The following is a 12,988-nucleotide window of genomic DNA, read 5'->3' on the forward strand; positions in this document are numbered from 1 at the left end:
TGCACTAAGTTTGGCATCAGTATGGTGACCTCTTGGGAGCTTGAGGAGGAGCCAGCTGGCCCAGGTCAGAAATGGAGCAGGTCAAAACTCCTGTGCTGATCTGTATAGCATCGTGCCAGTGAATAGCCACGGCACTCCAGCCTGGGCAACATAGCAAGACCCTGTCTCTATAAAAACAAGACACCATTCTTTATTTAATCACCTTTCTTCAAATAATCGACAGTCAAAATTTCTGCCCCTGACCTTTATCTGCAACCATTTGTAGAATTTGTGTAGTTAATCTGCTGCGTTCTGAAATAGCTAATGTGCATTTTTTCCCCTTGACCTTAAATTAGCTTCCTCTCTTGACTTCCCTTTTTCTTTTTAATGGTTCCACCAGTCTTTGTCATCCAGACAGGATAACTTAGTAATATTTGATTCATTGTTTTCCTTCACTGCAATTCAACATGTGAACTCCAATATTGGTTCTAGGTTGTTGGTGAAGAAACTAAAGCTCGGAAGCATTGTCACCTGCCCAGAGTCACACAGCTGGTCACTGGTGACACGGGTTTGTGAGCCCCACTCTGACTTCAGACCCACATTCTCAATCACTGCACTATACTATATGCCGGCGGTCCCCAACCTTTTCGGCACCAGGGACTGGTTTCATGGAAGACAGTTTTTTCATGGATTGGGTTGGGGGATGGTTTTGGGATGACTCAAGTGCATAACATTTATCATTAGATTCTCATAAGGAGCATGCAACGTAGATCCCTCACGTGTGCATAGTTCACAATAGGGTCACGCTCCTCTGAGAATCTAATGCCCCTGCTGATCTGGGACCTGGGGGCTGGGGAACCCTGCTGTAGGCCAAGGAGATTTAGGATAACACTTTTCCAAAAGACACCTAACCTTACTTTGTTTTTAAAATACGCTAAATTTTAAGGCTGAGACTACTGCTATGAAAGACTGTTATACTATCATTTAGTATATTCTCTATAAGTATGTCACATATAGTATCTCTTTATAGAGATTTTCAATTTCTTATGGCAGCTTATTTACATTCCTCCTTTTTGAGGGGGAAGAAGAAAGGAGTGATATTGAGTGGTGGGCACAAGATTCTCCTTTTTTTCTTCCCCACCATTACAGGCCAGAGATCATTTACCCTTGCTCTTGCAAATACTGTTTCATTATTCGAAACATAGTTGGCCATCTGGTGAAAACTGTGATTTAAAACTTGCATTTCTTTTATTACTGATGAAGTTGGAAACATTTTTTCGTGTTTACTAGTGATTTCTATTTTGTGAATTGCATTCATTGTTCACAGTTACCATTATCCCCATTATTATTATTGGCCCTTAGCTCTGAAACTTGGTAGAGATGAATTAAAAGGTGCAACCAGTCTTCTAACCTCTGCATCAGAAATTGGGTTGAAGATGTCTTACATGAACCTGTGGCTTCTGAGTATTTAACAAACTTTTATATTAACCATCTGAATGTTTACATCTCATCTTTACAAATTCTGGAAGTGATGATGCAGAGTTGCCAGTTTGAGAGATTCAGGCTCAGCTAGAGAATGTGTTGGGCCTGAAGTAATGCAACTGTAAATGTATTTGTGAAGAACCTAAATGCACATACAGTGCTTTGCCTTCACACCAAAGACCTCTCTGTAGTGCCGTAAGGTATGGTGAGGGCAGTAGCCCAGATAGAGGACCCTCAGTGACAGTCCCATCTTTTAGAACAGAGCCCAGAGAGTTAGGTTCTTGCAAGTTCAATCTGGGGAGTCTTCCTAAAGCCATCATGACAGGGTCTGTCACTTCGTTAACTCAACAAATATTAATTGAGCGTCTACTCTGTGCCTCATTTTGTTCTAGACCCTGTGGTTATGGCAGTGAACAAAATGCGTAGAACTATCCCTGACCTCAGAGTTTCCCTTTGGAGACAAGTTGAGCTCCCCTGGAGGCTCTCCATTCTTGACTTTCTCAAGTCTAACTCCTTCTTTGCTTCCTAGCTCCTTGCCTTAATCCTCTTTCCTGTGGCCCTTAGATCAAGCCTGGCTTCCTCTTCATTTTCAGTGTTCTCTACTAAGTTCAACAGCTTCTGTTAACAAGGGACTTCTTTTATTCCTGGCTTCACCATGTCCTAGCTGCAACCCTCAGTCCCACCCAAGTCAGGCTGGTAAGTGCTGGCCCCAGGCCCCCATTGTCCTGTTGTGATAATTCTCTTTGTCTTGTAGTAGCTTCTCGTTGGAATACTGGCCATTCTTTTAACACATTGGCTTCTGAAACAAGTGCAGAACACGTGTGAACCCACTGTGTATATTGGGATTCACTACTCCCTAGGGAGTTTGGTCTACCTGAGGCATGTGACTTGTGCAGTTCTTCAGGTAACAGCCCAGGAATGATAATCTTGACTTGTAAGCATGGCCACATTATCCTGCAGCCCTGACTGTCCCGATGATTGGGTACCATCCATTCTTTGTTTTGTTTTGTTTTAACTTACTTAAAAGCAGTTTATGCTCAGTGAAGAATATTTGAAAAATACTGACAAATATGAAATGGCTTTGTTTGTTTGTTTAAACACTGGTTAAGGTTTTCTTTTGGTGGGGGAGCTTACCTTCTAAACAACTGTTTTATGTGCAACTGCATACTTTTCTCCTGCTTTCATTGATGTTTTACAAGTTGGCATTTATGTCTTACCTGTAATCTGCTTGCAGATTGGTCGCTAGCCACTTGCAGAGTGCATTTAACAAGAGTGAGCTCCAATATAAAGATGGTGATTTATTTCCAAAGCTAACCTAGAGGAAGAAGCGCAGGTGTCCCACCTCCAGATGTACCCCTTAGCTTTTGGAGCAGAAAGTGGGCACTTTTAAAAGTCAAGGGAGGGTGTGAGCAAGGTGGGGGATACCTGGGTTAGCTTGGTGTCTTATCAATGAGGTGGCTGAGCTGGTGACCACTGGCGTCTTCATGGGCGTGACTAGGCCATAAACCCCTCAGGTGGGAGAGAGTAGTGGGCATGTTTTTCAGCTGTTCTCTCAAGGCAACCTCCTGATGGATGAGAGTTCCATAGCAGGCATGCTTTGGTCTGTAAATTGACTAACTCTCGAGGACTTGGATGAACTTAGTAGGGAATGGCGGGTGAAGGAGGGAGTAAAAAGCTATTTTTTTAGCATTTCTAAAAGGCTGCGTAGGAAGTGGGGAATGAAAAGAAGAAAACATCTCTTTGAAAAATGGGGTACTTGGTTACATATTTATGTAACACCTTCTCCCTCTTTGAACACAGCTAGTTTTCAGGAGGTCCAGGCCTGTGTCAGTGTGCTCTAGGGTGCTGTGGGTTACATTGATTCTGGGGTCTGCCTTGACCTTACTTGTGAGGAATACTTCAGAGACCTCACTATGCAGCCAGCACATTCATTTTCTAACAGCCACGTTTCCAGATTTTCTTTCCTTCCTTCCTCTCCTCCTGTTGGCTTTGTGTTCCTCAGTGTGGCTCTCCGTTTCCTGCCAGTCTTCCTGGGAACTCTTCCTTCCCCAGGAGCTGCCCAGAGAACCTTTCCCCCACCTCTGCTGCTTTCTTCTCTTCTAATATTTCAACATAATCAAGATATTTTGATTATTCACATACATTTTACAAGGACATTGTAAAGAAAGGGCCTTGTGCCCCAACCGTGGCCTGAGCAGTGTTTGTTCCCCGTACCGAGGCAGCATATTGCGATGGTTTAGACTGAGAACTGAACCCAGGGCCCAAAGCCTGGCTTTACCATTTAATGTGATCCGACTTCTCTGCGTCTTCTTACGCTTGTCGATAAAATCCAGTGTGAAAATGTCCATGTAATTTGGTATAGTGAGCATTAAATGCACTAATACATGCAGAGTACTCACTTGGAGCAGTGACTGACACATAGGGAGTGCTAAATAAGTATTAGATGGTTATTGCACATACTTAAACTGCTTGGAAGCACTGGTGTGAAACAATTTTCTAGCTAATAAAGATTGTTCAAATGTCTTTATGTTGAACACAGTTCCTTTTTTAAATGGCCCATCTCATGGATTCAGGTACTGCCTGTTGAAATTTTTTACGTGGATTGGTTTCTGCCTTTAGGAGCCTTTAAAAAAAATAAATAAATAAATAAAAGAATTGTATGTGTTAATGTAGTAAAATCTTCAAACATAATTTTGGCTTTTAAGGGATGTTTTTATACTCACTGGCCTATACTGGAGTTGTCACTCACGGCCTCTGCTAGCTACTTCACAGCTCCTGTGAAGGACACCGCTCTGCCCGCAGCCCCTGCTGGGGAGAAAGCTCTCTGAGGACTGTGTCCTCCCTCTTCTCCTTTTCCTGGGGTGGCTGATTTGATTGGGATGGGACACCAGAGAGCTATCTCTGTCATGGCCTTCCATGGGAAAAACATGAGCCAAGCCAGTTTGATTCTCTTGAAAATTTTAATTTGGGAAATCAGAAGGAAAAAGTCGTGGGAGCCGAAATTGTAAGAATGCCATGAGCTAATGGCATGAGGACAGGCCTGCCTGGCAGTGACATGGCAGCAAACACAGAGTCTGACAGCAAGAATTAATACAAAGTAGAAGAGAAGATGTGACAATTGCACGCGACAGAGAAAACTAAACACAGAGAGAAGCCAAGTTAGGTTAATGGCAGAGGCCCAGGGAGAACATCCCAGACATAGCTGTACTTTCTCACAGCAAGTTGCTCACGTGTTTTCCTGGTCTCTTTGTAATTGTATTCTCATTATTTGAGGCTTTGCATTCAAAAGCTTCTAACTTAACAGCACCTGTATAGCATATGTAGTCCTTTTCCTTTCCCATCTAAAGGATTACTCTCATTCTGTTCTTGTTGCCTTAATACCTCTTTTACAGTTTACAGTGATATAAATTGAACTCACTTTTTAGTACTGTCTTCAAGTCTCCATATTCCATGCTGTATTTTCCTGATAGCACTAATTTATTTTCTTCTCTTTTTGGGAATATGTCTTCTATTGCACTCCTGTGGAATTTGCAAATCTGGACGCCTCAGTTCCTATGCAACACGGGGTGGTGATTTCTCTCAGATCTAGGGCGTGGACTCCTTAGGGCAGCAGCCTCAGCCTCTTTGTATTCATACAGTACTGTGGGCTGTGCTGAGCAGGTGATAGATGCCCAACAAGTCATTGGTCATTTCTCGTGGTTCTTTTAGTTCTTGTCATCCTGGCTTATCTTGGATCAGAAAAGAGGATGCTTTAGCACAAAAGAGGATGTTTTAGCTCTTTGCTAGGATGTATCTTTTTTTTTTTTTTTTTTTAACAAGCTTTACATTTATTTGAAGGAGAATAAATATTAAAGAATTTGAGAGAAATGAGGGAGTTACACAGTAACTCTGGTCTTTGATTAGTAACTAAGTTTCTCATTTGTGCTGTGAAATGGTGATACTCCAATGGCAGAGGAGTGAACAAGCTCATATTTGTTAAGTGAGATGAACACCTGACATCTAAATCCCTACTAATATTTGCTTTGAGCCCTAAGTGTATACTGTGGTTAACAAAGTAACTTGTCTTGACATTACTCCCGCATGTGGGTTTGTTTTTCTTTTGGTATTCCCTTTTTTAGCATATTTGGGAAACCACTTTATTTGCCAAGTTACTGTATTTGCTACCAACATGTTTGAATAATGCTGTGTTTTGTCATTGAATGTAACTTCCATGATCTTTAAAAACAATGCTTTGAAATAGTGTTCTCGTCTGTATATTGTGTCTCTCATGTCCTAATTTCTTCTTCTTAAAAGAACACAAGTCATATTGGAGCAGGGCCCATTCTTAGTGACCTCATTTTAACTGATTACTTCTGTAAAGACCCTAGTTCCAAATAAGGACACATTCTCAGGTTCTGGAGGTTTGGATTTCAGTATATAAATTTGGGGAAAATACAGTTTCAACCCATAATACAGAGGAACCACCATCCTACTAATTACCATAGCACCCATAAACCAGGCTTCCTTGGTGTCAAAGCCAAGAAGCTTAAAAGATTTGTTTGCACCTAGAGCCCGCAGTCATTAGGTTGAGACTTGTGAGTCTCACTAGATATTGGCACAGTTACCAGAAAGTCCTTAAAGGACTCTCTTCATCTCTCACCTGGATCAGGACAGGAGCCTCCTAACTTGTCACCTTCCTGCTGCCCACCTTGTCCACCTTCAGTCTGCTCTCAACGCACGCATCTCTGGGTTCCGCTACTTCCTAGTCATATGACCTTGGGCAAGTTGGGTAACCTGTGTCTGTGTCCTCGTCTGTTGTAGTGATAGTTAACCAAATCTACAAATGTAAAGTGATTAGTAGAGTACCTGCTGTTAAAAGGTGTGGTAGCCAGAATGGTGGCCCTCCAGTGACGTCCTGTCTTAATCATCCCTGGAACCTGTGAACATGTTATTTTACATGGCAAAAGGGACTTTCAGATGTGATTAAAGACCCTGAGATTGGAGGGGGGGTTATCTTGGATTATCTTAGGGCCTGTTGTAATCACAGTGGTCCTTAAAAGAGTCAGAAGAGATGTGATGACAGAAACAAAGGTCAGGCTGGGCACTGTGCCTCACACCTGTAATCCCAGCACTTCGGAGGGCCAAGGCAGGAAGATCACTTGGCCACAGGAGTTCAGGACCAGGCTGGGCAACGAAGTGAGACCCCCCCATCTCTTAAAAAAAAAAAAAACAAAACAAAACGGTGTGGTGGTGGTGTTTCATGCCTGTAGTCCCAGCTACTCAAGAGATTGAGGTGGGAGTTTCTTATGAGCCCAGGAGATCAAGGCTGCAGAGAGCTATGATAGTGCCACTGCATGCTAGTCTAGGTGACAGAGTGAGATAGACTTGCCGACACCTTGATTTTAGCCCCATGAGACTTCCCCCATTTTAGACTTCCGACCTCCAAAAACTGTTAGATAGTAAATTAGCGTTGTTGTAAGCCACTGCATTTGTGGTAATTTATTACTACAGCAATAGGAAACGAATAGGTAAGTGTCAGCTGTTTTATCTGGTTTTCCTGTTCTTACTGTAAATAAGGTTTTCTTTAAACAGAGGAGTCTGTGGCCAAAGACAGTTGGAAAATGAGTGGATTAGGTGGTCACCAGCATTCTTGTCCCATCTCCCATCCTGATGTGGCAGGTACTCTCTCTAAGACAGTGCCTAGCCCCAGTAGTTTCTCAGCATTTGTGGAATGTTTAGGGAGGGCTGGGTGGTGGTCTCCAGTGTGGAGCCGCCTGTGGGATTCTCTCCAGTCCCCACATCACTCCTGGAGGATTCTTATTAATTATTTGGCTATTTTGGTATTTGGTTGTTCCTTCATGTGCCATATTGGCCTTGAGCTCTGTGTTCCAGGTTTATGGATGTCTTTTGGGGCCTTACACCTTTGTGGGCTCCACTGGTTTTCCTTTTACCGCATAAATTTGTCACTTCAGGTCATTCAAGTGACTTCAGATGTTATATATTCTGTGATAAGAATTCATTACACAGACACCCCAGGCAAGCTGAACTCAGAGTTAGGGTCAGGAATGCTTTACTGGAATAGAGCCAGAGACTATGTTGGGCCATGAGTTGCTTCTAGAACAGCCTGTGATTTGGCCTTTAGGCCTAAACTAGCCCCGTGATGCATTCTGGGCTTATGAGTTGTTTGCAACATTTTTTTAAACCTACAAAATGAGTTAGTTATTTGCTTTCTTTTTTAACCTGTACAGAGAAGCTGTAATGCCATTTTTGTATATAGTACCACTGCTGCTTTTGTAAAGCAGGAAAACATGAAAGTGTGAAGCCAGTCTATAGTGCTAGAGGAATTTCATTTCACTTCAAGTTTCTTGGATTAATGTCAACATTATTTCCCTGGCATGAAAGATACTAAGTTTTTAGAGTCTGTACCCTTTACAGGTGGAAGAATTTTGGTGCATGTTTTGATGTGCAGAGTCGGGGGCAGCTCCCTCAGCAGACCTTTGTGTAGTTGATAATCTAATTATTTGGCACTCTACATAAAGAATGTGAGCTTCCAGGTGCAATTTGTCTATTTTGAAAAGGGCTGTGGAATCTATTTTGATTTATAAAAAATCCTGTATTCAGATTTAATGAGTGACAAGAGTATATTTATTGACTATATCCTTTTTCTTTTAAAGCCATTAGTAAAACATGCCACATTTTTAAAAGCATCTCCATTAGTGTTTTCACTGGTGGGATGAGAAGTTGTAGGAGTTAGTAGTGACAACTTCATGACCAGGGCTCGGGCTTGTAACTTAAGGGATTATCATGCACTGAGAGTGGTGGCTAGATGGGCAGTCAAGGTAGGGTGACCCAAACAGAGATGCTCCCCACCTCCCAGCAGAGTGTCTGTCTGTCTAATATCTCATGGTCTTAACTAAAAATTATTGATAAATAGGTGGCTCTGCTATAAGAAATAATTTTCTCATTTGTAGAATCAAGGACAAGCAGTGGCAGTTCAGGCCAGAATGTGGAGGCTCTCCACACCTGAATTCAAACTGTGGTTGGATCTCTGCATGTGGTATCCTACCTCTCAAACTCAGCACATCTCAGATAGAACTCTTCATCTCTCAAACTGCTCCTAACCCTGGGAAGAATTAGATCACCTACACTGTCTCTCCTATTTGCCTGCAGATCAAGACACAAAAATTCAAGTCTGGAAGACTCTGAAGTGGCGAGTTCATTTGAAGGGTGCAGGTCACATTCATTCTTCTGTGTTAGCTGTGCTTTTTATGCAGTCAGACTTGGCATTATCCACCAATATATAACAGCCTTGAGGGTATCTCAAGAGCAGTATTAATTCACAATACTCAGGAATTAGCAGGCAGAGGAGAATAGGGGGCATGGAGGTACAAATAAATGGTTTTTCCATTTACTTACAATTCTGCACTAGGGTCCTTTAGAGAGCCTGACGGTTTCACAACAGTTGAGATCTGGGCAGAGGACCTGAGAATAATGTGAAATCTCTTGAAAGATTGAATGGTGTAATGGAAAGGACATTGGTGGGGGTCTGAGAAACCAGGGAGTTGATCCTTTGCCTCCAGGACTTATTACCAGCGGTGTAAAGAGGTGTGTGACTTGATCGAGTCACTAAACTATCTCTGAATCTATTTTTTTTTTTTAAAGATAACACTAACACCTACCCTCCTGGTGTATTAAGAGTAATTGAAATAATATTTGTAAGTCAGTTAGCGTAGAGCAGGCACTCAATAAAGGTTAGTTCGTTAGGCTGGGCGTGGTGGCTTACGCTTGTAGTCCCAGTACTTTGGGAGGCCGAGGTGGGAGGATCAGCTGATGTCGGGAGTTCGAGACCAGCCTGACCAACATGGAGAAACCCTATCTCTACTAAAAATAAAAGAATTAGCCGGGCGTGGTGGCATATACCTGTAATCCCAGCTACTTGGGAGGCTGAGGCAGGAGAATCACCTGAACCCAGGAGGCGGAGTTTGTGGTGAGTTGAGATCACGCCCATTGCATTCCAGCCTGGGTGACAAGAGTGAAACTCCATCTTAAAAAAAAAAAAAGTTAGTTGGTTAGTGTTCTCTCTTCTCCCCACCCCGCATCTAACTCAGGCAGAGAGATGTTGCTGGTCTTTGTAACTACATTAATCAGTGAGAAACTGCTTGGGTTTCATGTGCAATGATACTGGAAAGAAAATACATTTAATGGACTGCATTAAGTTTAGCAAACTGCCTTATGCTTTTGTTTTGAAAGGAAGAAGACATCTGTAAAATATGAACTGCATGGGAAAATAAATTTAAAATGTATAAAGTAATGGAAAGGCAATTACATTTATAATTATTCAAAGAAATAGAATATGGTGTGGTCAGATTTTTAACAGTGGAAATTTTGCATAATAAACTCTGGTAACCCTAGGAGGAGATCACCAGGAAGGGGAAAATGAGTAACAGAAATGCTTATGTTTTAAAATGAAGAAGTGATATAACTATAATTCTTAGCACAGGTGTAAAGCATGCTATTGGAAATACATCAGATTGGTTATGCAAATGAGCCCCAATTTAATCTGTTACAAACATTTTCAACTAATGAAATTAGGCATGAAATGTTGAAAAATTGGTGCATTTAAGTTTTAACTTTCCAGAGAGCCTACTATTCTGACCATAAGAAACATCATCTTTAAAATAACCTGTAGCTGTTGATCTAGTAATTTTGGATAAAATAGTGAAACAGCTCCAATGGAAGAATATATAGTTTATGCCAGTCTATTCATAGCAATATATAAAAAATACATAGGTAAGTAAATGTAAGTATGTTCGTATATATTCTGTGAAAATGTACACAGATAAACAAGATCCTATTGCGATCTGGCAAAGCAAAAAGCAAAATAGAATAATATGTACTACTAAAAATCATAAGTCCACAAACTATCAATATTCAGAAATAGGTACATGAAATAAATTTAAAAAGAAAGTCATCCTATTATATCTTTTTATTTTGTATTTTTTTGAGGTGGACTTTCACTCTTGTAGCTGAGGCTGGAGTGCAGTGGCGTGATCTCAGCTCACTACAACTTCCGCATCCTGAGTTCAAGCGAGTCTTGTGCCTTAGCACAAGTAGTAGCTGGGATTACAGGTCCACGCCTGGCTAATTTTTGTATTTCTAGTAGAGATGGGGTTTCACCATATTGGCCAGGTTAGTCTTGAACTCCTGACCTCAGGTGAACTCCTGACCTCAGGTGATATGCCTGTCTTGGCCTCCCAAAGTGCTGGGATTATAGGCATGAGCCACCTTGCCCAGCCTATTACATCTTATTTACAGTTTTGGCTGCTGTTTCAGGGATATAGAGAAGCACAAGACTGACAGCTGTCACTTCAGGGAAATGAAGTTCCAGCGTGGGAAGATAGGTAACAACGTGCAAATATTGACTAAATAAATTTGGGTGAATAAGTGCTGTGAAGGAAGTAAGACGGCAGTAGAATGGAGAGGAACCGGGTACCTAGGACTGGCCCTATCCAGGAAGGCTGAGGCGGGGAGGCTTCCTGAGCTGAGCTGTGGTGTTGGAGGAGTGAGCCAGTAACGATGTGGGCTCAGGGAACAGAAAGTTAAGGGTTTTCGGACTGGAGTGAGTTTGGCATGTGTGAGCCAAGAGCAGCCAGTGTGTCTAGATCTTAGAGAACAATTGTATGTTGACCTGGTTTATATTAGGAACTAAGTTATTTTATTTATTTACTTTTATTATTTTGAGGCAGTCTCACTCTGTCATCCAGGCTGGAGTGCAGTGGTGTGATATTGGCTCACTGCAACCTCTGCCTCCTGGGTTCACGCCATTCTCCTGCCTCAGCCTCCCAAGTAGCTGGGACTACAGGCATCCGCCACCATGCCTGGCTGAGTTTTGTATTTGTAGTAGAGACGGGGTTTCACCATGTTGGCCAGGCTGGTCTCCACCTCCTAACCCCAGGTAATCTGCCTGGCTCAGCCTCCCAAAGTGCTGGGGTTACAGGCGTGGGCTACCTCGGCCAGCTGTTTTTTTCTTTTTTTGGAGACAGAGTCTCCTCTGTTGCCTAGGCTGGAGTGCAGTGGCACCATCTTGGCTCACTGCAATCTTCTCCTCCTGAGTTCATGTGATTCTCATGCCTCAGCCTCCCAAGTAGCTGGTATTAAAGGCGTGCACGACCATGCCCAGCTAATTTTTGTAATTTTAGTAGAGATAGGGTTTCAGTTTCACCATGTTGGCCGGGCTAGTCTCAAACTCCTGGCCTCAAGTGATCTGCCCACTTTGGCCTTCCAAAGTGCTGGGATTACAGGTGTGAACTACCACACTGGCCATATTTTACATTTTAACACAACCAAATTTTATTTTTCTTTATCAGTTATCTTTTCAATCACCCCCAAACCTAATGACTAAAACAGCAGCCATTTATTTCAGTGTGTGCTTTACTCACTGGACAGTTACACGTCCCTCTGAACGGCCTCATGCATGTATAGTGAAGCTCTGCCTCTGCAGGCTGGCTGGCTGGCTGCTGCGGCAACTAGGGGGCCACTGAGCCAGGAGTCATTCATCAGTGAGCTAGCAAGCCTGGGCTTGTTCTCATGGAGGACTGAGGGTTCTGTGAGAGTGGAGCAGAGGTGTGTAACATTCCTTGAGGTGGAGGCTCTGAATTGGCACAGTGTCACTTTCTCTATATTCTGTTGGCTACAAGACTAGCCCAGGTTCAAGGGGTGGGAAATAGATGAGTTTCCATGGGAGGAACTGCAGTGTCAGTGCACTGAGATGTGCCTACAAGGAGGGCTGGAGGATTGGTCCATGCTTGCAGTCCATTCCATTTCGCCTTATGCTTGGTGCTTTTCTTCTATACTTTAGGTGTAAGAAATTACAATCCTATATGATCCAACATTTTACAGTTTTGCCTTTTCATATTTAGGTCTTTCAGTGTTTACATATTATTTTAAAAAATTGAGAACAGCACGATAAACATGAGGAAAAATGAAGTTTCAAAAACTGACAGTGGGGAATGTTAAAAGGGTTAGAGGCTGTGCACGTGCCAGAGCAGGGGCTATTTGGGGAATCTTTGTATCTTCAGCCCAGTTTTACTGTGAGCCTAAAACTGCTCTAAAAATAGTCTGTTAAACAATTTTATTACCATAATATGACTCATCTTCATTGTGACAGTAATGTGTGAAGGAGACATACAGGAAGACAGGAGCTGTGTGAAGTGCAGAAATCAGTGAACACCTTCTTAGAAAGTGCTTTAAACCAGAGGCAGGATTGTATACTTGTCAGGCTGTGGCCTTTGGACCAGTGGTTCTGAAGAATAATTAAGCCTTTGCTGCTATTATTTGCAGCTGTGCCAACCTTACGCAGATTACTCAACGTCTTTGAGGTTTGGCCTCTTTGTAAAATGGTATAATAATCTTTATATATCTCTTGAGAATTTTTGAATGAAATGAAATATGCATATCACCTAGCATGGTGCAAGGCCTGTAAAATAAATGTTAGCCTATTTTAGAAGTAGTTTTCCACTCTTCTGTTAATCTCCAATTAAGATGAGGA

At 42.2% G+C, this 12,988-nt stretch overlaps 1 protein-coding gene across 1 annotated transcript in view; it reads left to right on the forward strand.

The window, feature by feature from the left end:
* Nucleotides 1-12,988, forward strand: part of ARHGAP10 (Rho GTPase activating protein 10) — a 336,548-nt gene that overhangs the window by 77,653 nt on the left and 245,907 nt on the right. The gene's annotated exons all lie outside the window — the stretch shown is intronic.

Source organism: Rhinopithecus roxellana, chromosome 2 (genome assembly GCF_007565055.1).
Source record: "Rhinopithecus roxellana isolate Shanxi Qingling chromosome 2, ASM756505v1, whole genome shotgun sequence".
NCBI classification, from domain to species: Eukaryota; Metazoa; Chordata; class Mammalia; order Primates; family Cercopithecidae; genus Rhinopithecus; species Rhinopithecus roxellana.